The 27,376-nt window shown below is 47.9% G+C and overlaps 1 protein-coding gene across 2 annotated transcripts in view; it reads left to right on the top strand.

Annotated features, from left to right (window-relative positions):
- NEMF (nuclear export mediator factor) overlaps nt 1-27,376 on the top strand; it is a 1,733,781-nt gene that overhangs the window by 1,043,970 nt on the left and 662,435 nt on the right. The window lies entirely within an intron of this gene.

Below are 27,376 nucleotides of genomic sequence, written 5' to 3'. Positions count from 1 at the left end.
TCTTTAATGAGCTCATCTCCCCCCCTAATACTCCAGATGAAATAATCAAAGGTGAAGCGTGGTGTACCAGCATTCAAGCTGCCATGCTTCACAAAATTGACCTTCTCCAAAAGAAAATCAAAGACCACTGCAAAGCACTTCCTCACCAGACAGGAACCAAACCGACCAACACCGCACCCACTTCCTCCAAGCCCACCATGCCTGACTTCTCCTTCAGAGATGTCACGGAAACAGAAGTTATCAACCTTCTAATAAACCTCAAACCCTCCCCATGCAAAGGCGACATTTGCCCACCTAAACTAGTCAAAGACTGCGCAGACTGCCTTGCGCCGCTCCTCACGGCATTTATCAATGCGTCCTTTAAAACAGGCATCATCCCAGCCAACCTCAAAGAGGCCTGGGTCCGGCCTCTCCTAAAAAAACCGACTCTTGACCCCTCACAACCCAACAACTATAGACCAATAACCACTGTGCCATTCTTGCTGAAATTACTGGACAAAGCCGCACACTGCCAAATCCAACACTTTCTGGAAACCCACTCCATCCTCGGGACGAGGCAATCGGGCTTCCGGAAAGGACATGGCACAGAAACAGCCCTGGTAGATCTGAAGAGCCAGATCACCCAAATCATGGACAAAGGCAAGCCGGCTCTTCTGCTTCTTCTAGATCTCTCAGCCGCGTTTGATCTGGTTGATCACAAGATTCTCACCTCCCACCTCACGCACTCAGCCAACTTCTCCAAAGAAGCAGCCGCCTGGATCACTTCCTTCCTCGAAGGCAGGGCCATGAAAGTCTTCTCGGACATCGCTAACGCCTCACCCACGACAATCCACTGCGGGGTCCCTCAAGGTTCCTGCACTGCACCCACACTCTATAACTTGTTCACCAAGCCCCTCTTTGACAAACTTGACTCATACGGCATCACCTACACGAACTATGCGGACGACACACAAGTACTTCTACCCCTCTCAGGCTCATACAATGAAGACGCAAAGGCACTCCACACTATCCACTCCATCATCAAGGCATGGATGGCAATTAATGGCCTCTGCCTCAATGGTGACAAGACCGAAATCTTGATACTAGGTCAACAGAACACCTTAGACAAACTGGACAAACTGTACACTAACTTCTCAATTGACAACTCCATCATCCCCGTGTCCACAGCCGTCAAGACACTGGGAGTATACCTTGACTCTTCGCTATCTATGACTAGACAAGTCAGTGCTATCACTTCCGCATCCGCACACACCACCAAACTCATAAACGCCATCAAGCCCTACCTCTCTAAACCCAACTGCCTCTCTATAGCGAGGGCAACCATTGGAGCCAAACTGGACTACTGCAATGCACTCCTAGCAGGCACATCAGCCAAAAACATAAATAGACTACAAATCAGACAGAACAACGCTCTCCGGGCCTCTCTGAGTATCCCAAGAAGAGAGCATATCACCCAGGCCAGGATCTCAGCCCAATGGCTCCCAGTCAAAGAACGCATCACCCTCAAAATCCTCACCCTCACTCACAAATGCCTCTCCCTCTCCGCCCCGCCCTATCTTTCATATACCATCCTCAAACCTTCCTCCACACGTCCCACTAGGACGCAATACGCTAACCTACTCTGCACCCCACGCATCAAAAAAGCCAAAGCCGGAGGTCTTGGTTTTCCCTACATTGCAGCACAGACATGGAACGCTCTCCCTTCAGACATCCGAACGGAAAACTCACTTCCCATCTTTCGCAGGAAACTGAAAACCTTGTTCCTTGCTAAATAACTAGCAAACTTCAGGAAGCCATGTAAATATACTGCCTTGCTATTGTATATATTTCCTCTGTAATTTATGTACTGCTTGTAACTACGGTTTCCTTTGCAACTAAGATGTCTGTAACAAGCGCCACGATGCTTCTGGGCTGTTGTGCGCTCAACAAATTTGAATAAAATAAAATAAATAAAATGAAAACAAGTGTGCTTCTTGCACCAAGTCCTCCTTGCTGCCTACAGTCTTTCAGAGTGTGGGCTAACTGGCTTAGCTACCTGCATCTCATGCTTTATCTCACCATCCCTGCCACACCACCATATCTCTGGAACCCTGTCCAAAGTCTCTGACTGATGGCCTACTTATGCCTCCTTTAATATTGTCCGTACATTCTCAAGTATCATGCTTTGAGGTTGGTGGGACTATAACCTCCTTGATTTTAAGAGATCTGATTGACCAAGCTGTATCTGCATCTGCATCTGAAAGTCATCAATTGCTTACCAGAACAGCCCACGCTCAATCAATAAAATGGTCAAAAGCTGTATACACCTCTCGTGCTTTGCACACATTTTACTGTCATGGTGAATATTCTGACAAATGAAATTATTATTCAAAGTGTGCATTGCATGCCCAGAAGGAATGCAAGTTTGAATTAATAGCAGACATGTTTGATAAATGATCCCACTCACTTCACTGACAACCTTCCCCCCGCTACCCTGTCCCCCGCACACGAAGGGAGGGGCGTGGGGAATTACCCCAGTAATTTGTCAATTTCCAGCACTGTATCAAATGGGAACCCAAAAGTACAATGCAGAGTGATGCTCTATCAAGCTAAGCACAAAACACAGTCAACTAAGAAACTATCACCTAATTGAGGCAAACTCACTTAAGTTTGCTATTAAACGCTATTCGCCATGTTAAATAACAGGCGACTGGAGGAGTTGAAGGCGAATTCGCCCTTTGCATGGAACCAGGGGCGATTAAATACTTGGGAGTACGAATCACGCCATTGTTTCCCGTTTGGTACACATCTAATTATCCTCCCATGCTGGCAGCAATAAAAAGGGATTTAGAGAAAAGGAAGAATCTTAGGGTCTCGTAGGTGGGCAGAATGGCAGCAATAAAGATGGTGACGCTCCGATGGCTCCTCCAGGCAATCCCACTGGTGGCTCCGACGGCCTTCTTCGGGGAGTTGAGAAAATCTACGGGGCATTTCATATGGGGGGAAGGAGGCCGAGGATCAGTTGGTTTCTATTGATGTCTCCCAGAAGGGAAGGGGGGATGGCGCTCCCCAACTTTCAGTTGTATTACAAAGCAGCACCGCTGCGGATAACACAAGAACGGTTTTCGGGTCACAAGGGGAAACAATGGGTGGCAATGGACCGGACGGTGGTAAGGCACAATCTGAGGGGAGGTACTGTGGCTTCCGTGCCCACATGACCCTGAGCGTCATAACAAAGCTGGTGGCAGAAATGCGGGACAAGCTGGCAGGGAAATATGGGATTACGACCTTCCCATCCCCATTTACTACAATTTTTAATAACATAGAGTTTAACCCGGGTTTGCATCAAAAAGCGTTTGGAAATTGCCAGGAAGGAGGGTGCCAGGTGGTGCGAGAGATGTATCAGGGATCAACCATTAGAACATTTGTAGAGTGCAAACACTGATTGGGGGTGTACAACTCAGCTACTTTCAGCTGCAAAATTGGCTACAGAAAAAAGAGGTTAAAACAGCAGCAACCCGATAATCACACAGTCCAAGACGACGAAGAAAGCAGTAGGAATTAAGATTATGATTGATATTAAATCTGGGCTAGAACCCAAAGAACTGATTTATGACCAGATCAGAGACCGTATAAAGGGCTTTATCCATGCACCTGAAGGAACAAAGTTCCTGTATCCGAGAGACTACAAGAAATATGTGGGAAGATGGATCTACTGCACTCCAAGTGGACAATGCCAGTTTATGACCTGGAGCGTTGATGATCAAGTAAAATCAGCAGGATCTCTGAAAAGAGTGATGAAGATATGGACTCCAAAGAAGCATTTCTTCAAGAGAGGATGTCTAAATGCAGAGTCTGGTGAGAGAGTGGTCGATGAATCAACCAGAGGGGGAATGTAGAGGAGGAGCCAAAAGCCTCTACTGGAAGTCCCGCCCCTAAATTGCAGATATGTTGGGAACCAGAAATAGTGACAAGCAAGAAACCTGTAATGATGCCAATAACAAAAGCAGCCTTTGAAGCAAAGTACCCATTGAGAAGACTGTTCTTTCTGTATCCACGAAGAGCTGACAGTCTCTTGGAGGAAGATCCCTGAAGAGCAAGAGAAAATGAACGAAAGAGCAGAATGGTGACGTCACATGATGTAAGGTGGCACACCAAGAAGAGCTAACGTAAGAGAAAGTAAAGAGAGCATATAGAACATAAAGGCTGGCTATACGTAGTGAATAGATTGCGGCAATGCGCCAAGGAGTATATATATGCATATGAAATCTGGATGTTCCACATAGTGTTTTAGAAAACTGAGACCCCATGAGCAAGAAAACTGAAAGTGTGGCACAGTTAATAAAAGTAGCCGAAGAGCAAGAAAGAATCCAAGAGGACTTGGTTGGCCCAGTGTCAAAATTCTAGTGCAGCCGAAAACTGGTTGTCAATCTTCAAGAGATACAATGAATTCAAGAGACAGCCGAGTCCCTGCCAAGGTACAACAAAAGGACGATGAGTGCTAAGTTTTTTTCATTTTAAAACCATTTAATACAGAGAAGAAGCTCAAAACGTGGTCTCCAGGCACGTGACCTAGATGGAAATAGACTTGGGCAGACGATGCTGAGGCGAGAAGATGAGAGCATGCTCACACTCCCTTTTTATTCCCAGGAGTTGTGAGACTTGCAAGGCCATCTTCAAAGGCTAATTGAATGACAGAAAGTAAGAGTGATGATAGATGTTGGGCTAATTGGGTGGGGAGGCATGGTCAAGCCAACCCACTAACACTTGGAGTACCAGCTTGTATGCTGCTAGCAAGTGGAATATTCCAGAAGGGTGCAAGCGTGCCAACCAATTATAGAAGGCCATATATCAAAGAGCCCTATAGTTTGTGAACCATTACATCGACGTGTATTTTATGACAATGAAGATGACTTGCACTAGAGGAGGGTTTAGATGCCCACCTGACCATAGAGATCCACTCATAACCCCACAGAAAGTATATGTAGATGTTTGACATAGACCTACCACAATCCAGTTAAAGTTTTACAATTTGCCACATAGTGTGACGTCAGTGATGACAAAGTTTTTCTGTAAAAGCTTATTTTTTATGTAAATAGCTGAGACTTTGCTATGATACATACGTTTATGTCCGTTGTACTCCCTGTTTTAGATAATTGTTAATAAAACAGCGTGCCTTTTGCCAGCTTCCTGAGTCAATCTTTTTATTGATGTTTGAGTAACTTCTGCATCCCCATCCTTCCCATAAGAGCGCCACCTCGTCTTAGAGGGCCCATACGGGTTCAATCTTGAAGAGAGTTCTGTAAGAGAATTGGTCTCTGAAATTGTCTCCATGGCTACTATAAATGAACTATTGGCCAAATTAACCAAACATTACATTCAGGCTGAGACTAGGTTCCAAGAAGGACTGGAGAGGATCATTGCATCAGCCCAAAGACCGGGGATTCCAAAAGGAGTTTCGCAGCCGTATAAGGAAGGGGAAGACTTGTAATTTCTTTTTCTCAACTTCAAAAGGTTAGCCCCCCCCAGTTAAATTGGGGTCCAGAATTGAAAACATGTTATTTAGCTACCCTTCTCAAAGGTGAAATACAAAACTCCTATCACCTCCTTAACCCAGAGTGTATCACCCCCTTTCAGAGATTAAAGAGTGTCTTTTAAATAAAGTGGGGCAGACTGAGAATTGTTATAAACAGAAATTGCGCAATATCAAACTAAATTCAGATGACACTCCTAAAGTATTAGCTGCTAGGATTCAAAATACACCACCCTTACGGTTGCGGAAGAAGACCTTAGTAGAAGTAGTAGAAACACTGACCATAGAACAATTAATTAATTTGGTTCCCCCATATTTACAGAAAGCCAACTTAGACATAAATAAGCCTATCTATCTTTAGTTGTAGAGACGGCCCAACATTTTCTCGAAGCCAGCAAGCATGTACATAGTTTACATAAAAATGAGGAAGTGAAGAAGGAATCTCAAATTGTATTGATTTCCTCTCATAAAGCAGACGGGAATACAATTCAAGGACATTTTTCCAATCCCTCGCCTAGACATAGTGGAGGGGAAACAAGAAAATCCTCAGCGGTAAAAGGCAAGGGAAGTCCGAGAGTGGAAGTAATCCAAAGCCCACAAATATTAACCAGCCTATGTTTTTCTTGTGGACAAGCAGGCCATTTAGCTAGGCACTGCCCCACTAATAGAAAGGAAGAACCTATGAAAATAGTATGGTTGAACATCAGGAAGAAGTATTATTATATTATGATCAAGAAGAATACCATCCCATAGAACTTATAAACATTCTATTCCTAGGAGGAGAAAAATCGAACACATAACGGTGCACTAGTGAACTGTATTCCAGTTAAAGCTTTAATTGATTCTGGAAGCCGTCAAGCAGCTTTAAGAGCCATCTAATAACCTAAATCAGTCTATTAGAGTCATCTGTGTTCATGGGGATCAGGAGATATATCACTGTACCCATGTTACTATTGGAATTCAAGGGTCAGTTATTAGAATTAATGTTGCCATCATTCCAGGGCTACCAGAAGAGATTATCGGTACCTATTTTGCAAACTTTGAAAATGTACATCGGAATGTAAATCATCATATGAAAAGTTGATTTTGTCCTCAGCATTCTTGCGTTCATGAACACTTCTTTCCAGAAGAACACGTATGGGACTAGAAAAAAAGAAATTGATAACAAATGTAGGGGATGACAGAATAGAGGGGACGATGGAATCTGGACAGGGAGGTCATGTCTTTAGGCGAAGGATATGTCAAACCCTGCCTAAAGTCCCCTCCCAGGTGGCCAGGAGAGGGCAGACGCTTCCGGATACCAATCCTGGGGTGGTGTTCTGCAGGAGGATCACCTGGGTGGAGACCAGGCCCAGGGTGGTGGGGAGAGTTTGCAGGGTGAAACACAGTATTTCTCCTTGAAGAGGAATACTCTTACCACCAACCTAGAGGAGGAATTGGCTCATTGCCATTTTGAGCTATCTCGGCCTCCGCCTAAGGATGGAAAGGTGAATTCTAAAAAAGTGAATCAATCTAGTGTTGAACCCAAAGAACCATTCTTGTGTACCCCTAAATCTCCATGTCCTCCACAAAGCCAAAAGGTATAGCAAAAGGAACAACGAATATTTGACTTCTCCTGCCCATTCTGTCTCACAAAAGGTTAAACATTATACCTCCTCTTTTTTTTTTTTTTTAATTTTATATTTATTGGTTTTACAAATAACAGAAAAATGCAAACATTACTTAAACACAGTTGTACATCTCTCAGGAGGGCAAGTCGGGCACGAGATGCAAATCAGAACAAGATGCCAATAGTCTCATTGACGTGCGACAGTCCCAGTTACCTGAGTATGTTTCGTTGGCTGTTTGCCGTACTTCCCTCCCACCCTCCCCCCGCCCCCACTTGGTTTATTGTACATCACAAATACAATCCTCAAACATTAGTATCGGTATCGTGCAGTTGGCACAGGGCTAAGCATTGCAAGATGTTAGCGGCCGGGCTTAGGTGGCTCGTTTTTTGTATTTTGTATTGTCCTTTGGACGTGGCATCATTCGGTCGGGTTTTGAGGCTCCTCTGATTGGGAGGCAATAGGGGGTGAGATATACGTGTTCTTGAAGTCCATCCATAGGGTTTCACATTTCGCAGATTTATTGTGCAAGGAGGCGGTGATCGTTTCTATCACATAAATATTTGTAGCAATTTTGATCCACTCGGCCTTCCCTGGGATCAGGTGGGACTTCCATTTGGTCGCTATGAGGGCCCTTGCCGCCAACAACAGCTGGGGGGCCAGGCCTTTCACCCGGAGCCACTCTTCCTCATCTCTTTCAAGGCCAAACAAAACCAGGTGTGGGTCGGGTTCCCTGTGAATATCATCTATTTCCTTAATCCATCCCAAAACCTCAGTCCAGAACACCTTGATGTGCGGGCAGCTCCACCACATGTGCCAGTAGTTGGCATTTTCTCCACACCTCCTCCAGCATTTCGGGCTCATGGATTGGGACATTTTAGAGAGGCGTAGTGGGTCATTATGCCATCTATGTAGGAGCTTTATTGCATGGAGTTTGTACTGGCTGGAGATGGAGGATTTGGGTGCGGCTTTGCACATCAGGTCCCAGTGGTCGGGGAGTATCTCTTCACCTAAGTCTTTTTCCCATCTGGCTTTGAGGGGTTCCGTGTTGCCACCTTCTGCTGCTAGGAGTGTTTGGTACATTACGGATATGAGGCCTTTCATTTCTGATCTGGAGTCCAGAAGTTTCTCAAAGGCGGTGAGGTCTCTTCTCAATTTTACTCTCCATTCAGGTTTTGTCAACACCCCTTTTAGCTGGATAAAGCGAAATGTCGATAAGGTACCTATCCCCAGCGCCGTTGTCAGGTCCGGTAGTGTAATGAACGAGTCTTTTCTCTGAAGTTGTCCTACTCTTTCAAGGCCCGCTTCATACCATGACTGGAATCGCTCCAGGTTCGGAATATGGTCATTTATGCCAGGAGACCATAGGTGACTGAGCGGGGATGGCCAGGTGGTGACTTCTCGCATCTCTTTCCCAGTGCGCCATATGCTCCATATAGTAGTCAATATTGGATGTTGTCTGATTTTCCTCTGCACCCGTTGGTATGGGGACCAAAGCCATTCTGCCACTGTGGCGGGGGACATATAGTGGTTATCCATCTGGACCCATTGCAGGTGTTTGTGGTCCCTAAGGTGTGGGATTAGGACGCGCAACTGGGCAGCTTTATAGTAATTCCTTAAGTCAGGAAGACCCACCCCTCCTTTTTCTGTGGGGAGAATAAGCGTGTTATATGAGACCCTCGGTCTCTTCCCCTGCCAGATGAACCGCAGCATGGTCCTCCGGACCTCGACAAAGAATTGTTTGTGTATCACGATCGGCAACATCTGGAAGGGGTATAGAAAGCGAGGGAGGCACACCATCTTGACGGCATTAATACGCCCCAGCCATGAGATCGTCAGTTTACTCCATTTCTCAAGGTCTCTTTCAAAGCTTCGGAGAAGCGGGGGGAAGTTGGCCTCGTAGAGGTCATCTAGGGTTCTAGTAATCTTTATACCTAGGTATTGTAATGTCACGTGTTCTATTTTAAGCCCAAGGGAGAGGAACTTTTCAACCGGGGTACCTTGGAGGGGGAAGAGGATGGACTTAGACATATTTACTTTGAATCCGGAGAACCAACCATATTCTTCTATTAGGGCTATGGCATGAGGGATTGAGGTCATAGGTCTGGTTAGATGAAGGAGGATGTCATCAGCGTACAACGCTGCTTTGTATTCAGTCTCTCCCAGCCGTATTCCCTCTATTCGGGGGTCGTCTCTGAGCTTTTGTGCCAGAGGTTCCAGGGAAAGTGCGAACAGGATCGCTGAGAGCGGGCATCCCTGTCTGGTTCCCCTTTGCAGTTCGAACCACCTGGAGTATTCTCCATTAACGAAGACTGACGCTTTGGGAGAGGCATATAGTGCTCGTATCCCATCACAGAATTTGGGGCCTATTCCTACTTTCTGGAGGACTGCACTCAGGAAGTCCCATTCCACTCTGTCGAAAGCCTTCTCGGCGTCAATCGAAAGGAGGGCCGGGTCGTCTGGAAGACTGTGTCCAGCGTGGACAAGGTGCAGAGTCTTACGCATGGTGTCAGCACCCTGCCTGCCAAGAATGAATCCGACCTGGTCGGAATGGACTAGTTTGGGCATTAAAGTTTCTAGTCTGGCGGCCAATACCCTGGCATAGATCTTCGCGTCCAGATTGAGGAGGGAAATGGGGCGATACGATCCACACAATTTGGGGTCTCTACCTTCTTTAGGGATGACAGATATGAGGGCTTTCTTAAAGGAATCTGGGGCGGTCCCAGAGCTCACTATCTCGTTAAAGAGTTCCGTGAGGAATGGTGACAATTGGTCGGCGAAGGTCTTATAGAAGCCGGCCGTGTAGCCATCTTCGCCCGGCGACTTTCCTAGTTTAAGTCGTTTGATTGCATCTCTCGTTTCGCTTTCAGTTATGGGACTATCAAGGAGTTCGGCTTCCGTTTGCGTTACTGTAGGGATGGTAATTGGGGACAGATAGGACGCTATGTCAGAATGAGCCGATAACAGCTCGGAGGTATAAAGATTTTCATAGAAGGTGGCAAAACGCTCGGGTATTGAGCAGGGTAGGTGAGTCGTGGGGTTAGTGGGCTCTGATATCTCCTTAACCTTGCGTTCCTCTCTCCGTTCTCTGAGCCTGGCAGCTAAGAGTGCATCGGCCTTGTCACCTTTTTCATAGTATGTCTGTTTCAGAAATTGCAATTTCCGCACCACCTGGCCATGTTCCACCAGTCGTAGTTCTTCCCTTTTGCGGTGGGCCATGTCCAGTTTGGTGGAGTCTATTTCTGTTTCATCTCTCAATTCGCTCTCCAGCTGGTGTATTTCACTGCGTAGCTTGTTTTCGACAATCCTCCGCTCTCTCTTTTTAGAGGAGCCCTCGCGTATTAGCACGCCTCTCCACGTAGCCTTCCCAGCTTCCCAGATCACTTGTTTGGAGACCTCTCCATTGTCATTTGTCCTGAAATATTCTTCAATCTCGGTCTCCATTTCTCCTCTGAACACCACATCAGTCCAAAGGGACTCGTTGCAGCGCCAAGATCCTCCGGCGACAGGCAGGTCAGCCCAATCGACGTCAGCCAGTACCATATCGTGGTCTGTCCACGTAATCGGGACTATATTGGAGTGGCTTGTGGACTTCGCAAGATCAGACGAGAGGAATATATAGTCTATGCGCGTGAATGTGCCATGAGGGTTCGAGTAGAAAGTGAAGCCCTTTTCGTCATGGTGTTGTGTTCTCCATACATCACGTAGGTCGTACAACTCCATCAGGGCTGCGAATTCGGTGCGGGCCCCTCTGTGCTGGTTCCGCGTGTCGGGGTTACCTGGTCTCCAGTCTACAAATGGGTCCATCCACTGGTTGAAGTCACCTCCTAACACGAGATGGCCTGCAGTTTCCAGCACTATTTTGGGAATCGTTTTCCTGAGGAATGCGGTCTGTCCGGTATTGGGTGAATACACGGTGGCAATCGTGACCTGAATCCTTGCAATTTTCCCCACAATCAAGAGGGCTCGTCCGCTCACGTCAGACCAGGACTTCTCTAACTCAAACCCAACTCCTTTCTTAATGAGGATTCCAACTCCTCCTTTTCTAAGCGGGCCAGAGCCCCAAAATTCCGTGCCTCCCCTTGTCCCCAGAACTGTCCGCTCCTCACCCCTCGCAAATTTCGTCTCCTGTATGAGGAGAATGTCTATGCCAGACCTTCGGAATTCTCTATTTACCAGCGACCTCTTGGTAGGAGAGTTCAGTCCCTTCACATTGATCGACCCAATTCTGAGAAGACCCTTGCCCTTGACCTTCTCATGTGATGCCATTGGTGGTTTGTAGACTGGAATCCTTCGCCACCAGAGTCCGGAAAGACCTGCTGGTACCCTGTGTCATCGCGTATACGACAACCTGAAGCGAGTGCAGTGATATTTGTACATTTCCCAAGTGTTCGTTACCTCTCTCCCCTTCTCTCGTGTCCCACCATAGTCGGTGGCGTTCGTTTGAGCGTAGGAACAGGGTATGCTGCGTCGGCAGCCGTTGACGGCGTCCGGAACGGACTAGGTGGAAACGTATGGTCCGTTGGCGGACCATCAGTGGGGATCGTCGTCCCACGGTCCCAATCAGATTTCCCATCGCTACTTAAGGGTGAGCCCCCATCTCCTTTCCCCCCCCAAACATTTTACAGTTTCAACAACAGTGACAAAAAGCAAGAGAGAAATTTCAACGTTACGTGTGGTGCACTGGTCCCTCCGCGGAAGTTCGCATCACTTTTCGGTCCGGAGGGATGCCCCGCCAGCGGCGGCATCCATTCGGCGGGGTCCGCCATGTGACGATCTCCGCGGGAGACAACGTTGCTTACTGTGGCTATGGCTGTGGTCGGTTCAAATTTCGCCTGGGTCCCTTGGCTCAGGCCTGCTCTGGTGTGTTGTTGGGACGCCTATATTTTCTTGATCCCTTTACCCTCTTGCGCCTAGGGCCCTGGAGTTCCCACTGCGTTCTCGGGCGTTCGCCGTCGTCACCCTCTTTGCTTCCCTGATCCGCTTCAAGGAGATCGGCGATACAATCTTTGATTTCTTCTTCGGAGCGTAGGATCAATCTCTTGCTGCCATGTTCGAAGGTAAGCGAGAAAGGGTATCCCCATCTGTACCTTATGTTTTGGTCTTTCAGCCATTTCGTCAGGGGGCTGCAGAGGCGTCTCAGGGCTAACGTCAGCGAAGACAAGTCTTGGAAGATGGTGATTTGCGCGCCTCCCATCGTGAGCGGGCCACCAGACCTGGCTTTTTCAAGAATTCTGGCTTTGTCTTGGTATCGGTGGAATTTGGCCAGTACTGAGCGTGGGCCACCAGGCGGTCCTCCAGCTCTGTGTATGCGCTCAGTCTTAGGTTCATCGATGTCTTCATCAGCTGTTAGTATTTTGATAATGTCGTGAATGGTGTCTCTGAGGTCTTTCTCAGTTTCACCATCACGTTCCGGAATGCCGAAAAAGCGAAGGTTATTTCTCCTTTCCCTGTTTTCTAGGTCATCCATCTTAAGCCTTGCCTCGACCTCCCTTTTTTCGATGTTGCGGATTCGTACATCCATCTGAGTTTCAAGGATGTCAATTGAGGTCTGATTATTCTCCACGCTTTCCAATCGTTCCTCGAAGCTGTCCATTCTCTGGGTGATTTTGTCGATTTTGCCGCCAAGGTTGGCACTCATGTTTTTTATTTCGGACAATAGGGTGGCAATGTCTCCTTTGGTGGCCGCAGCACCTGCCTCCGTTGGGTCCGTGGCCATGGTGTCTATGGTCCAAGAGGGTGCGGGGGATGGTCCGTAGGCAAATTTGGCCAGTTTGTGGCGCGGGTCCATGCGCCGACTTCCGGGTTAGAGGAGGCACACGCCCCTGGATAGGGGGCCCTACCCTCTGGGAGGATGCACAGGTGGCAGGCTCAGTGTTATCGTTTGTTCTCGGCACTTCGTGTGATGTGGGGGGTCACGGGGAAGGGTATTACTGCTATGCGCACCCAGAATTGGGGTCACTTGTGCGTTCTAGGCGGTCTCTGTTGAGGCCTTCCCTGCCGGATTACTGGGAGTCCACTGCACGTAGAGCGCGACGTTTAGGCGGTGTTTGGTGTCCCCAACGCAGGATTCACATGGTCCAGAAGCGTGTCTAGGCGGGGGTTGCTCCGTATGTAGTGCTGGGCTAGCGGGTTACCCTTGTCCCTTCAGTGTGGCATTTGGCGCAGGGAGCGTATGGCAGGGCAGTCAGCAGTTATGGGCAATGATCATGTAAAGATCAGTCTTTTATACAGACTGTGTTATGGGTTGTGTCCTTCCTGGATGTGGCGTCTCGCGGCCTTCCAGCCCCCGGGGGCGTCGTCCGCACCTCAGCAGCAAGGAGGGAGGGTCTGGGGCCGTGCGCCGTGATTCGGGGTTCACCGCCGGGATCTGGCGCAGCCCGGTGCGTAGAAACACCTCGCTACCCCGGTGGCGCCGGGGGCAGCAGCACCAGTATGGGGGGGTCCGGGTCCAGCAGGCAGCAGCTGCAGAGGTCGGCGCCCTGCTTTCTCTAAAGCGTGTCGTAGAAACACCTCGCTACCCCCGGTGGCGCCGGGGGCAGCAGCACCAGTATGGGGGGTCCGGGTCCAGCAGGCAGCAGCTGCAGAGGTCGGCGCCCTGCTTTCTCTAAAGCGTGTCTAGGAGCGTGTCCAGTTCCCGGGGCACAACTCCCCGCACGCACCTCCAGCAGTGAGGAAGGTGCGCGTGTCATGCGGCGCCGCCGGGGCACGGGCGCTGGCGCCGCGGAGTCTCGCGGTGGGGGTCCTCACTTACCCCGTGCTCATGTGCCGGTCCTGGGGGGTGTCACCTTTCTGCGGTCCCGCGGCTGGCCTTTTCCATAGGCCCGGGGTGCGAACCGTCGCCGGCAGAGAGGCCCGTCACAGAGGCCGTCGCGTTCGAGTCTCCTGTTATGCAGCTGGCGGGCGCTCCTGGAAACACCTCGTTCTCGCTGAAAACGGGCCCGATTTTCGTCGGGTTTCGTCTCCGCGGCGGGGGGGTCTCCTCAGACCACGAGATTTCTCACTTTCGGAGTGGGGGGGTCCGTTAGCGGGGGCTCATGCCGCTATTTTGGGACCATGGGGGCGGTGCTCACACGGAGAGGACGTTCATCCGTGCGCCCCCTGGTGGCCAGTCATACCTCCTCTTTTAATAATATCAAGGGAGGAAAACCCATCCTTAAACCTTTCAAAGAAGTAGAAAAATTAAATGTTTCTAAAGTGGACTGCATTTCCGAGAATCCCTCAGGGACTGTGAAGAAGAAAAGGGCTGAAGAGGCATGTGGGATGCAAGGCCAGGCAAGCAAGCCTAATAGCTTTTGGCAAGGTCAGGCAATTAGTCCTAAGGGCCTGTACCTGAAACCAATTAACCCACCTGAGGGACATAAAAGGCTGCAGCATGGGGGACCAATAGAAAGAAGCTGGAGCCGGAGCTGGAAGGTTGGCAGTAGCAGAAGTAGTAGAGCACAAGGCGGGCAGTTCACAAGGAAGTGTGACCCCTGAAGGGATGCTGGAGCAGAGGAAAAGCAGAATTCACCTCCAGGCTCTGAGTTGGTCCTCTGATCACAAACCCTGTTTGGCTGTGGTTTGCATTGGAAGACTCTGGAAGAAACAGGCAGTCTTTCCAGGTGCGCCTAATTTCTGTGAATGCAGAGCTGAAGTTTGGCTTTCCACACAAGGCCTGTGTGCAGAAGCAAGCTAAGGGAAGCTGGAGAGTGGAAGTCTCTTCCTTAATGAGGACGGATCAGAAACACCTGTGCATCAGAGGCGTGTGGGTCCCAAGAGTGCCTGTAGCAGTAGCAGTAGAAGAATCCAAGACATTAAGAAAAAGCAGCCCGCAGATGCTGTGATTGTCGAGTCGAGAAAGGGAAGCTCTGTACTCAAAGTCATCAAAAATACCCTGCCGGTAACTGTAGCCAGCTTAATATATACTCGCGTACACATCAAAGCGAGTAAAAGTTTTTCTTAGAAGTGGGAAGTCATTCTAGCAAGGGAATTACAACCTGCGCTTATATTAAAAAAGCTGGAGTGCTCGAGCGTAAAGAAAGCGTCTCTTTGCCCCATTGTTAGAAGTAACTTGTTGCCGAGCGTACGCCTTTAACGAGATCATCATTGCTGGTAAACTTAAGAAAGCAGAATTTGACTTTCAAAAAATATTACAAGCACAGTTTAACATCAGAAGAGGTTGCACATGAAATAGTGTATCCCTATTACTTTGGAAGCATAAGTTAACGCCTAACGCTGACTGAAAGCAGGAAACACACATCTTTTGAAGTGGCAGTTCAAGATCAAAATGAAATCGGGTGTGCCTAATTCCGTTTCCAGTAAGACATTTGCTTCTTGTAACATACTGAACACTGAAGTAGAAGTGGCTTAAGTTGAACAAAGATCAAGTACTACCCAAGCCAGTAGACCAAACACTGTTCAAGTGAATCCACCTAATTTAAGAACTGAACACCATTGTTTGAGAATCGATTAAGCTGTTGTAACCCCAGGCCCATCTGATACAAGGGTGACAAAGTTATCCAAGCCAAAGAGTGGCACTGTACGCTTTGGGGGTAACTTCTGGAAGAAAATGTGTATAGGGAGCTGGGGACTTGTTAAAAGGAACATATTTAAAATCTGTAGAGCTGAGACTGTTTAAGTTGAGAAGAAATTGTCTGGAAGCTAAAGACAGATTTTATTGTAGCTGCAAGACCAAATGGAAAGGCAAAGAGGCTGCCCTTTCTTGCCATACAAGAGAGAAGAGTGCCTTGTCAATGTGTAGAGGTCGAAGAGTTTTGTTGAAGTTACCTAACACATTAAGTTGCAGTAGTGGAACTGTGGTCACCAATACTTTTCTCAGAACTGTAGTAGTTGAATGTAGTAGAAGCAGAAGTCAACTGTGGGGCAAGGGAGCCTGCTCGCACAGTATTATTAGCAGACATGAGTTGCTGGCGACAGAGCAAACCTTAAGCAAGAAGCATCCTGACAAACTGTATATGAAAGACGCTGCAGTTTTTGCAAGAAGACGAAGAGGAGGAGTTAAAAAAAAGTTATACTTTTGTCTTCAACTTTACAAATTTTTTCCTGGAAGGAGGCTATCCAAGAATTCCATTGCTGCTGCTGTTTGCTTTGTGGAACTTGGAAAGGGAATCCTTTCATCAAGAGAAGAAGGAACTGTTACCAGTGGATTTTTATTTGACTGAACTTTTTTGGGAGCTTTTCTAGAATTGATTTAAGACTTTCTTTTACTTGGAAGGAATTGACTTTGGGACATTCCTGGGGGAGCAAGATCTGCCCAGGACCAGTAGAAGTCATCCAAGATACTGGTTGTTTGGTAACCTTTTATTTGTTTTTTCTATGTTGTTTTGAATGTTTCTTTGTTGTTTAGTGTGGGAGTTTGTTTTGTGTATGCTAGGAGATTTTCCCTTAGATTCTAGACTAGGTAGCGAATCCCGTCGCAGAGTAGGTTTAGTTAGGGTTATATTCCATTTTTGTTTAAATAAAAATGTCAAACTTTGAGAAAACTAAACATTGTTGTGAGCCTCACATTACTGACCCCTCACAGGCAGTCTCAGTTCCTTCTCGCTGACACTCGGAACACGAAATGCGTCCCGCTGGTGTGTGTGATGTATCTTAGCAGTATCACGTGACGCCAAGCGGTATAACGTGACACCTCATTTGTAAAGGTGTCTGTATCGCTACAGGGGCTCCTCAATAACTGCAGCAACCAGGTTGACATCCACGGTGCAGCAAGAAAAGCAAATTATAAACAAGGAACATATGAATTTGGTGGAAAATTGGAAATATCTGAAGGTTACCATAGAACAAAACAATTGTCCAAAGTTAGCTGAGAAATAACATCACACCAAATCTCTGTCACTTATAACTGAAATTAGGAAAATTGATTATAAATATGGGAAATTTTTCATTGTTATGCTTGTTCGCTTTAGCAAAGGGAAAATTGTTCCCCGTCTTATTTACGCTGCCGAAACAAGATTTGCGAATACTGATTGGTTGAGAAACGAGGGCAATAAATGGAGATAAACTTTACATTTGCTTAAGCGAGTCCCCATGCCTGCTGTTACGAGCTTGGTTTAAAATCTTTACAGTCTTTTCTTAATTGGAAGACACTACTTCTGTATTCTAAAGTGTCTAATCCACCGCCTAACTCCTTATTTGTCCCATTATCTGAGCTCAAAGAACAACAGTTCTGTACAGTTTTAAATAGCTGGAGAAACAGGTTTCAACTATAAAAAAAAAGTTGGATACAAGCGAACAAGGGTTGATGGAACCCCATTTAGAATAAAATAATTACTCAACCAGAAGGATTGGAGCTACCAATTCGAAGTACATACTATTTTGACATACCTGCTTGCTTGACAAGAAAGTGGGTAATGTGCCTCTATATTTGAGGACATTTCCAAATTGAGGCTTACCTTCCTAAAATTCAGAAATGAACCTTTGTGAGAGAAGGCTCTCTGGGCACTTGTACAGAATCACCCCATAAACTTGAGCGTGTGAGGTGGTGTGGTTTGGCCCTTTTTGGACTTGAGTGAAAAGCACATAATGTCGGTAGATGGCAAGCTTGTAACAGGTGAACTGACACCAGTTCGGAAAACATGCTCGAATGAGCCAGTCGTTCAGGTAGGTAAAGTTCTGAATGTGGCCGCCTTAGAGTATTGACTGCCTGAGCTAACCACTTGATTGAAACCCTGGGTGCTTATGATAGGTTGAAGAGCGGGTAGAGGTTCAGAGTGGGCATTATTAAGAGTATTCATCTTTTTTTTTAACAGTTTTTATTATTTTATAAACACAGTAACTTACGGACTTGCATAAACATATACATCACATTTTGCATCCTGTCTTGATCGTCTGCTTCCCGCACTCCCCCCGCTCCCGGCCTACATTGCACTCAGTATTTCCACCACCTCACCACTCTGTTCATTAGCGACCACCTTAGCATCAGTCTCCTCCTATGCAGGTCTATTCTCCAATTCTATAGCACCCTGGTCAGAGGTGGCCAACTCTATCAACTGCCTCCAAGCATCCATCCCCCCATCGCTTTGTTCCGTGTTCCGACCACCTGCTTCTTGCCATACCACGGTCTCTGCGTTTACCCATCTCAGCAGGTCCCTCCACCATACCTGCACCACTGGCCTCGTATGTGCTTTCCATCCCATCGCTATCCCGCGTTTTAACAGTATGTATGCCAAATCCTTAAGCTTACTCACATGCTTTGCTCTTTTGGGCCTTGTAAAGCCCCCCAGGAGACTGTGCTGATGCTCGGTTGAACTTGGCTATTCTATTCAGGGTCAGATCTGCTCTATTGGTTACATATAATTTAATCAATTGTAAACGTGCATTTCTAAACACCTGTTTGTGGTGCGCTATAGCTCTAATCCACATTGCCTCTGGTATTGGCTCCCTCAAGTCTGCCTCCCAACTTCGTCTCGTCTGCAATAATGCATCTCCCATTTTGGACATCAGTAGCTCATATATCCTCGAGACTTCATGAGCTACTTCTGATACATCATAAAATGTCTTTATCGTCTGGTCCGGCTGCAACGGCGCCGCGGCTTCTGGCCATCTGCATCTAAGATTCCTTAAAAGGCAGGAATACGTGAGGTGTTGCCGCTGGCTTCCCCAGTGTCTTCTGTCTGTTCCCCAAACTCCCTGGGTGACCCTTCCTTTAGCACATATCCCACCATTGCCATTCCTTTTGGTTCCCAGTACTTCCTCACATTTAACCTCAATTGCTTATCCTCTCTTCCAGCGCCACCAACGGGATCTATGGAGAATACGGTGTGGTGTTCCCCAGTAATTGGCAAGCCCTGCGCCACATTACACACCCCAGCTTCAGCAGCAAGGTTTGGCGAGTTACACAAGGGTCACTTAGCCACATCACTTCTTTCAGAAAGAACGGAGCCCTAACTGCCTGCAGCAACCGTGATTCAGGGGTTTGCTCATCAGACAGCTATTTGGCCACAAATTGTAACTGGTTAGCAACAAAATACACTTGGAAATTAGGCACCTTTATTCCCCCCTGTTCATACGAGTTCTGAAGCTTTCTCAGTGCCGCCCTGCTCCTCGAATTATGCCATAGGAAGCTCCCACATATACTGTTCAGCCTTTTGAAAAAGGGTTTCGGAATCGCAAACGGGACATTTGCAAAATAATGGAGCCTCGGCAGCACCACCATGTTCAGCAATGCTGCACTCCCCATCATGGACAGGGGCAATCTGGCCCAGAAGGATATGAAATTGTCTATTTCGTCTACTGCTCTCACTGTGTTCTGTGTGTTTTCCGTTTTAGGATCATGATAAATGTCCACACCCAAGTACCTAAATGTGTCTACCTCCCAATTAATTGGTAGCACCGGCAAGATGTGCGCGGGCTTTCCAGCATATCTCTCCAAAGGGAACAGACTTGCCTTCTGTGGGTTAATTGTTATGCCTGACAAGGCCGCATAGCGATCCATCACATCCAGGATTTACTGCAAATTCATCTCTGGTGCTGCAAGTACAGGAGCATGTCATCTGCGTACAATGAGATAAGATGTTGCCCTCCCGGTGTGACTATACCAGCCAACCCATATTCTTCCCATAAATAGACTGCTAATGGCCCCAAAGCTAAAATGAACAGCATCAGGGACCACGGGCACCCCTGCCTTGTACCCTTGCTTTGCTGCCATTGTTCTGAGATAATTGTGCCTGTTTTGACCCTTGCTATCGGTTCATTATACAGCAACCGTGCCCACTTGACGTATGTGGGTCCGAGACCGAACCTCTCTCGCATCACAAATAGCCAAGGCCATCTGACTGAGTCAAGCACCTTGACTACATTGAGCAATGCCACTGTCAACTGTTGTGCATCACCTTTGGGTTATTTGTAATATTTTTTGTGTGGGACACATCCTGTTTGGTCCGAATGTATAAGCTTAGCGATGGCCGGCTTAAGCCTATTTGCCATTAAAGCTGTAAGAATCTTCCCATCTTGATTCAGTAATGAGAGGGGTCTATATGAGTCACAGTCCGTAACCGGCTTTTTTGTTTTAAGGAGGGATACAATTATCGACTCTCTGAGACCAGAGCAGCTTGCATGTGTTCAGCGCATCGTCCAGCATATCATCCAGCATTGCTAACATTGGGGCTAGTACTTCCGCCTTGTATTCTTTATAGAATTTGCTGGGAAGCCCATCCGCTCCTGGGGCTTTGCCCGTCGGTAGCTCTTTTATCACATACTCTAGTTCTTCTATGGTGATGGGGCCTTCTAGCCTGTCTCTCTCCTCCATGTTTAGCCTGGGGAGACTAAATTCTAACTGTGCTTATTCTATCTCTAACATGTCAAACTCTGAGGTTTCCCCATACAACTGTTTGTAATAGTCGTAAACACATGTATTTACCCTACGTCTCGCACAATTCCCCATCCTTTCCCACAATCGCTCCAATTGTTTCTCATTTATTCTCATTCCTATACAGCCAGGCTAACTTCCGCCAGGGCTTGTCCCCTTCTGCATGCTGTCTCTCTACATATTTCCTGTAGCTCAGAACCTGTTCCAGTGTTCTCGCCATTCTTGCTGCAGGCGGGACCCCTCCTTAGCCTCCTCTAGGGACCCATCTCCCTATTGCTCTATAGTTTCTAGTCTGTCTTCTGCTTTTTGTAGATCCTGTGTAATGACCTCTTGTATCCTTTTCGATTTCACAATAGCTGCCCCTCACCACTACTTTAAATGCCTCCCACAGTGTACCTGCAGATTTCACACTGCCCGTATTGTGCTAAAAATATTCTTTCACCTCTTTCCTCAGATGTTCCCGAAACCCTGCATCCTCAACCCTAAGTCTCCATGTCGGGATCCAAGCTTGGGGAAGTGCGGGTTGGAACGAACTGCCAAGTAACCAACAGAGGGGCATGAACCAAAAGGACTCTTGCTTTATATTCAGCCTATTTAAGCTCTCCCAGAGCTTCTACCCCTGCAAACATATAATCCAACCTTGTGTAGAGGTTCTTAAGAGCCATATAATGAAAGTATAATCTGCCCTGCGAGCACATCATCCTCCAGACATCAACCAACTGAAATGCGTGTAATAGCGTGTTTAAAGTTTTAGCTGAACGGGCTGGATGAGTGAATTTGCCATCCGCTCGATCCATTGCCAGGTCCAGCGTGCAGTTAAAATCACCCCCCCACCATGTCACTGCACTATTCCTGTACAAGCCTATTTTGAGGTATAAGGATCTAAAATAGGTTGCTGTGTCGTGATTTGGAGCATACGTATTAATAACACATATTTTCCACCATTCCCTGTAGTACTAACATCCTACAATCTGTGTCCATGAAGGTCTGAAGGACCTTGAATGGGACTGTCGGTGTCACCCATAATAGGACCCCTCTGGCATAAGCTGAATATGTTATGTGAGCCCTATGTCACTCATCCCCACTTCCGTACCAAGGTATCTTGTCTTTCCTTAATAAGATGAGTTTCTTGCAGTAGCGCTAGATCTATTTTCTGGCGCTTCAAATATGCCATTACTCCGCTTCTCTTAATGTAGCTGTTCAGGCCCCTAATATTCCAAGTTGCTATTTTAAGTTCCCCCATATCATCTAGTGGTTCTCGCTCTCACCCTCCCTCATTGCATTCACTAGTCCACCCATGTGCGTATCCGTAGGCCAACTTCCTTCTACCGTGAAGCCCTGTGTGAGGGCCCCCGGGGCTTCCCTGCAGCAGCCTGGTCTCAATAAAGTTTGTTGGGTTTGCGCCCTTCTCGCCTTCCGGAAGCCTGATAATTTGCACATTGTTCCTCCTGGCTCGTCCCTCTGCTTCCTCTGCTCTATTTTCCAGGTTCTGTATTTGCTGTCGCAACACTGAGACTTCCTTTGTATTCTCGTTGCAGTTCTTCTTATTTGTTTGCACCTCCTTTTCCAGCATACTTCTACGTTCCGCCAATGACCTCACATCTTGTCTCAGGAGATTTACATCAATGCTCATTGCGTCTATCTTGATTTCAATGAGGACTTCAAGGCTGCCATGGCTTCTAAACTTTTCTGATCTCCGCTCATGGGGGCTTCTGCCTCTCGGTTCACTGGGGTCGTCTTCATGTTTTCCAGTGCTTGAGCAGGCTTAGCAAACGTGTGCATGGAAGATTGTTTCCCTTTGTTTTTGCTGGCTTTGGATGACATGCTTGACTCAACCAGTGTTACTGCGCTCTTCAGCTACTCCGCTGACCTGTGCACTCTCTTGCCCTCGAGGGCACTTGGCATGGATCTTCACTGTGCTCCTATCTGCACCTCACGCGTGGGTTGCGTAGCGGGGGCCCTTGAGCTTGGCGTGTTTGCCCACCGCCACCTACAGTGTATGTCCACTCGCAGCTAGAAAGTCATTGGTGTGTCTGTTGCTTTATCACTTAATCTGGAGTTGCACCAGGTGGTTCCTTTCTCTTGTCGTGTTTTACCACACGTACTGACCCTCCAGGGCTCTTGCGACTAGCAGCCTGTCTGTGATACCAAGCAGTGTTAAAGTCGCTTTCTCATGCACCATTCCCCTCAAGTTCTGTAGTATTAGGCCGCTGTAGGGTTTTAGTTTCCTTTCTGTAGACCATAGACTGTTTGCCAGTTTCATCAGCACCAACCCCATGCCATTTTTAACTATTGGATTGGTCCCCACCTTTGCTCCACAGCCACACAGTGTTTATTCCCCTTGCAGTGCAGACAATGCCTCATCTCACACAGTCTCTGTACCTCTATATTCACATGGTTCGTCTGCATCAGCTACCACCTCGAAAGTCTTGGCAGCAAATAGCAGAATTTGCCCACATACCTTGCGTGTTGAAAGTACCAACGCCTCTCACTTCGGTCCGGACCGTAGGGGGACACCCTGCTGTGCCTACTCCTTCCTGTGCTCTGACACTCCTTATGGGCCCAGCTGTGGTGCGTTATTCGTGCCGCCTGTTATTGTGCACACTGTAGGCCACCCTCAGGTCAGACTGCAAAAGAGTCTTCATCCATGTGCCTCCGCTTCCTCAGTAGGCTCCGCTCCTAGCCGTGGGCCTAGAAGGGCAGAATACATCCAACAAAGTGTCCCACATGAATCCACATTCAGAAAACTTGCTCAGAAGCCATGGGCGGGGCTTGCCGCTGAGTATTCTATATAGGTGGACCAAATTCCACAAACAAACAAACAAACAAAGTGTGAGTAAGTGTGAGTCGGGTTTGCCGTCGAATGCCTGTGCATGCAGCACTCCGCCCTCCGGCGGACCAAAGTGGGAGCACCCCACAGTACACCTACTCACGTCGGGCCCTGCTCGTCCTGCGTGCCACACTGGAATGGGACCCCGCACTGCTCCGCTACCCTCATATCGTCAGCTATGTTCGCTACTGTCGGCGGACCAGAATGGAAACCAATTGCTGCTTATTGTACTTTGCTGACTCACACGCTTATGTAGCCGGATCGCAGTGGAAGCTGCTTATTGTTCACTGCCTTTGTTCACCAGCTTTCGTAATTACTTCGTCTGACGGCTTTATGCGCAATCTGCCAGTTGACTGAGCCCCATCATTCCTGCCCCACTGTAGTCAGGGTCTCTGCACACCGCCTCTCCTTGATGTACGATCTGTGGCTCTTCAAAGGAAACACTGCTGCCCTCTCCACCCCCTGCCCACAACAACTCCACCGTGCCTCTCTCTGCCTTGCCACCTCAGGGGTCCATTACCCAGGAACCAGCTTTTCACCTTGGACCGTAGTGGGTTTTCTGCTGCATCGGTCTCTCCCGTAATGCTTACTATGACGCACAGCGTCCCCTGGTGACTCTCCCTGCATCCGCCCGCATACGTTAGATCCTTTGTTCTTCTTCCACCGCCATCCTGTTTGTCCGTTTCTCTTCGGGTTGCACCTTTTCAATCATGCATAATTCTTTCGATCTGCCTCTGTCTCTGGCCTGTAGGTCGATCACTCGTCCGGTCAGCCACTTCATGCATCTAAGCAGCCGTTTAATTGCATGAACATGACGTTTGGCCGCTGTTAGTGCCCAGGATTATAACGGATTGGCAGGAGCCCCTCAGAAGAGCGTCCTATTGCTCTGTAGCCACGCCCACCCCTTCCACCCGTTCTGCCCTCCCCAGCTCCCCAGTATTTGTCTCTTTTGGCAATAAAAGGGATGTCCCCTGGCAATGGATTCGGATGGCAGCTGGATTGCCAACACAAGCAACTTGGCAATTGCTTTGGACTTCTTGGATTTCTTAAGGATCTCCTCCGCTTTGGGGTAAAACATATCTGTCCCATCGAAGAGCATGTCCAGAAGCTTGGCTTGTACATGTGATAGTCGGCTGCCTGGCCTTTTCATGAGCAGATGAGTAACCCTCTCAGCCTGGGCTGGGAGGCCTACACTAGGGCTTTGCTGAGGCTGAGCTACTCCAGAGATGAGATGAGGTGAGGGAGTTGACAGAGCCCCAGTCTCTATCCCTTATTGTTGTGCCTAGTTCAATGCCAACAGTACCACTATCACCCCTTGCCTGCACATCCCCATTCTGCCCAGTGTCTTTCTCTTTGTCTCCTAGAACCTACTTGCTCTGCAGCATTGACAGCAGCATTTACACCAGGTCACAGTCCAGAAAAAGTGCTTAAGAACCAAGAGCCGGAGAAAGCAGAGAATCAGCCCGGCAGCAGCCAATCACTATACGAACCAGAGGGCCAGAGCGGAGAAGAGCAGCAAAGTCGGACAGCACAGGGAGAGCATGTCACACTCGCAACCCACAGGTGCCAGAGAGGGTACGGAGCGGCCAAGCAGGACCTCTCCACTCCAGGCCATTCAACTTTCCTGTTGAGAGGCCTTGGCACAGCATCTCTGGGGGAACAGCATTTCCCCGCTGAGAGTTACAAAAATGAACAGAGATTGACTTTGGTGCGCTGCCAGAGCGGAAGACCGGCGGACATGCAAATGAAAAGGAGGCAGGCTTATGCTCTAATTTGTACCACCTTCTCAGGAAAAAAAAGGAGCCAGTGGTTATCCCGGGGAACCAGCAACAAAAGCTAGCCAATCGAAGGGGATGGAGAGGATAAAAGGGAGGGCAGGAAACAGGACGTTATGGGTAGTTCAAATGGGAGGAGCACGACGACTGAGAAAACAGGCAGAGGAAGGACAGAACAGAAGGCCGCGGAGAAGATTTGTTAGAGGCATGTGTGAGGTATTGGTTGGTGGGAGAGAGTGCTACTGAGGTTTGAGTGGTTGTGAATTGTGTGTGAGTGAGGCTATTAGGGCTGAGTAGAGAGAGAAAGAGGGATGTGTGAGAAAGGGAAAGGAGGCTGGTTGAGGAGGAAGGTGTTGGTGGAGTAGTAATAATGTGGAGTAATGGGTAGCAGTAAATATTGTGAAAAAATAGGTAGTAATGTAGAGGAGGATGTATGGAGAGAGGGGTAGTAGTGTGGAGAGTGCGTTGGTTAGGTAGAGAAAAGGGAGAGAGAGCGTATTAAGGAGTAATATCGAAGGGTGGAGGTAGGCAGAGCCGATAGGCATATCAGAGGTACAGAAGAGGCAAGAGTCTGGGAGAGCGAAGAAAGACTGTGGGTGGAAGATGAGGAAGGAGAGTAGAAGGCAAACAAAGGTGACTGTGAGATAGGGAGAAGAATAGATGAGGATTTGAGGGTAAGACCAAGTGGGGTCTGAGTGGCACCCTCAATTTTGCTGAATGGAATGTGATAACCCTTTGCGCCTTGGGAGCACATGAATTTGTTGGAATTAAGGGGGGGAATCAGACTGCCCCTGCTTGCCTTACTCCCCTCTTTACAGGGCATATGCGTGCTGCTCCTAAAGCACAACACAGTGGCCACACATTACCTCATCAACAAGTGAGGTGGTGTAGGGTCCTTGCCTCTGTACAGAGAAGCAATGAGACTGAGGTTCTGGGCTCTGGAGGACAAGGTTTCTCTGATAGCAGGCTGTCTGGTGGGATCAGAGAGCGTCGGAGTAGATGCCTTGAGGAGGCAAACTTCAGCCATCCACGAGTGGGAGCTCGGCCAGGAAGTTCTGGAGGAGATCTTCTCATTCTGTGGTACTCTTCAAGTGGACCACTTTGCTTCCAGTGTGAAAAGGAAGTGCAAGCTGTTCTGCTCTAGAGAATTTTCTTGGACGGGAGCTCTGGGGGATGCACTGACGATAGAGTGAGAGTTCGATCTGCTTCAAACATTCTTGCCAATTCCTGCCATACTGCTCATTCTCAGGAGACTATGCCTGTTCGGGTCCAAGTTGATTCTGATCGCTCCGGACTAGGTCTGGAGTAAGTGGTGCCCAGAACTTCTGGACATTTGCATTAATCCTCCCTGGCGCCTCTTCTCGATGGTGGACCTCCTCTCCCAGTTGGAAGGGCAGATGCTCCATCCGCGCTTCAGCATCCTGAACCTTCATGCTTGGCTGCTCAGACTCCGAGATGCCAGTAGTGGGATTTTTCGGACATCATCATGGATGTACTCCTTTCAGCTAGGAAGCCGGCCACAAAATGGGATTTTAATTTAGTGTTGACTTTCTTGAAAGGTGCTGGGTTTCAGCCCTTGCATTCATGTTCACTGTTAAGGTGATGTATCTTGTAACCATCACTTCTGCGAGATGGGCAAGTGAGCTCCAGGTGTTGTCTATTAAACCTCCCTATTTGTTTTTTCCAACAAGAAGGTGACAGTTAGAGAGAGGCTGACCTTCCTTTCTAGGATAGTCTTGGATTTCCACCTCTCTCAAAAAATCCCTTTTCCTGTATTTTGTTCCTCTTCAGCATCCTTGTAAGGCAGAGGAGTGATTTCATCCACTGGACACAGTGCAAGCCCTCAGCTACTGCGTCTCTTGGATGAGGTGCATCTGGAAAGATGACCAGCATTTCTGTAGGTTATGCTTTTGCCTGTGTTGGCATGACTGTGACTAAACAGACCCAGTCAAGGTGGATCCTTCTCTGCAGCTCAAAATACTACAATCTGCCTGGGAAAGCTGTGCAAGCATCTAATGGTTCATTCAACTGAGAGGGCTGGCTGCCACCTCTGCCCTACAGAGAGAAGGGTCCCTGTCTTGGACACTTGCCTGGCTGTGAGGTGAGCCTTGTTGCACACGTTTGCCAAACATTACTGCTTGAGTTTCCTGTTAGGGCAGGATGCTTGCTTACACAGAGCAGTCCTCCAGGTTTTTTTTGGCATAGGTGTTGTCCTCTCGCTCTCCTACCTCCTGTAGATTTGTGTACTGTTATGTGAGTCTATCATAAATGAGGAATCCATGGGAGGAAGTAATCCATTAGAAGAACAAATTACTTATCTATTGGAAATGTTATTTTTGA

Source organism: Ambystoma mexicanum, chromosome 14, assembly GCF_040938575.1.
Source record: "Ambystoma mexicanum isolate Mex_15411 chromosome 14, UKY_AmexF1_1, whole genome shotgun sequence".
Classification (NCBI taxonomy): domain Eukaryota; kingdom Metazoa; phylum Chordata; class Amphibia; order Caudata; family Ambystomatidae; genus Ambystoma; species Ambystoma mexicanum.
Note: the sequence above shows the minus strand (reverse complement) of the source record. Positions and strands in the feature narration are given on the sequence as shown.